This window comes from Pinus tabuliformis, chromosome 1_1, assembly GCF_031772625.1.
Source record: "Pinus tabuliformis cultivar Carrire ecotype Pingquan chromosome 1_1, CPIR1, whole genome shotgun sequence".
Classification (NCBI taxonomy): Eukaryota; Viridiplantae; Streptophyta; class Pinopsida; order Pinales; family Pinaceae; genus Pinus; species Pinus tabuliformis.
The window spans coordinates 293,360,924-293,362,291 of record NC_142297.1 but is presented as its reverse complement, the minus strand read 5'-3'; the positions used below and the strand labels follow the sequence as shown (position 1 = coordinate 293,362,291).

General features: G+C 34.2%; 1 pseudogene; it reads left to right on the top strand.

The window, feature by feature from the left end:
- The first annotated feature begins 248 nt into the window (after nucleotides 1-248).
- LOC149212713 (auxin-responsive protein SAUR50 pseudogene) lies at nucleotides 249-717 on the top strand (annotated as a pseudogene).
- Nucleotides 718-1,368: the final 651 nt, after the last annotated feature.

Sequence of the window (1,368 nt, the reverse complement as noted above, 5' to 3'; positions counted from 1 at the left end):
ACGACCATTCAAAGAAGGATCCACTGTCCTCCAAATTAAAAAGGGGAGTGCATTTGTCAAAGCAAAAACAATGATCCCTCGCATCTTATCTTACCTAATAACAGTAACTGACATCAACCTAAAAAATAGACCAGCGTTCGCGTCAGCACACGCACTACGCTATGCCTCTACGATTCCATGCTTGAATTCAACAAACTTATGTGCTCTCCCACTTTCCCATGGTCTTACATAATAAAAAACCAATTTCCATGCCCATGTATGAATCGTCTGCTCTGCTGAGAATTGTTTCCATGGGAAACACAATAGCTCATGTAGTGTTTCCCAAGAAAATAACAACAAAATTATATAAGTTTGCCATTGCCAGTAAGGCACTGGGATGCAGCTGCTGTCCAAGAGAAAAGAGAATGAGTTATTTCACAGGAGACTAATGAATTTGAGTATATCAATGACAGCAATTCGATAGATGTTCCCAAGGGATATTTTGCAGTGTACGTTGGGAGCGAGCGCGCTCGGTTTATAGTTCCTACAACTTATTTGAATCATCCTCTCTTTCAAGCGCTGCTCAAGAAGGCCGAGGAAGAGTATGGATTCCATCACCAGATGGGACTTACCATTCCCTGTGAGAGAGTGACTTTTGAATATGTAACTTCTGTTTTGGGAAACAAGGATTCCATGGTACCAAATATGGAGTCGGACAAGATACTGGAGTTGATATAAGCATTGATGTAGTTGATTTCTGTCAGCATCACCTTAAACTCCAATGCAAACTGATGTAAACATTAACATAAAATAGCGGATATGGGAGGATTCATTTAGGAAAATGATATAGCTGGGCTTCTTTTGGGGATATCATTGCATGTTGCCAATGCATTCCAGTTGAAATATTTCTTTTGAAAAACCCATTCAATGATATTTTTATGTTATTTTCTCTATTAAGCCAGTCCGTTAGGTTTTTGTCTTGTCAATTTTGAAAACTGCAAATTATTTTGGAAATGGTAATTTAATTTTGTGTAATTCAATTGCAAGTTTATAAATAATTAGGAAATTTGAGAGAGTGAAGTCAAATAGTTAATTTCTCTTTTTAGCTCCGACTCTCAAATTTTCGAAATATTGAAAATTCTGCCATAACTATGAGATTTACTTAGCTTTTGTAATATTTTTGTCGAATGTAATTTTGATAACTCATTACAAATTCATCTTTAAGTATGAGAACATTTCTAATTGTGTTATTAACCATAGTTATCAAGTTTGAATTCGAATTAATTGAATTAGATTCGATACTAAAAAAATCAATTATCTAATCATTTAAATTCTAATAAACAAAAAATTTGGCAATATATATATTATCGTTATTATTAATCATTTTTT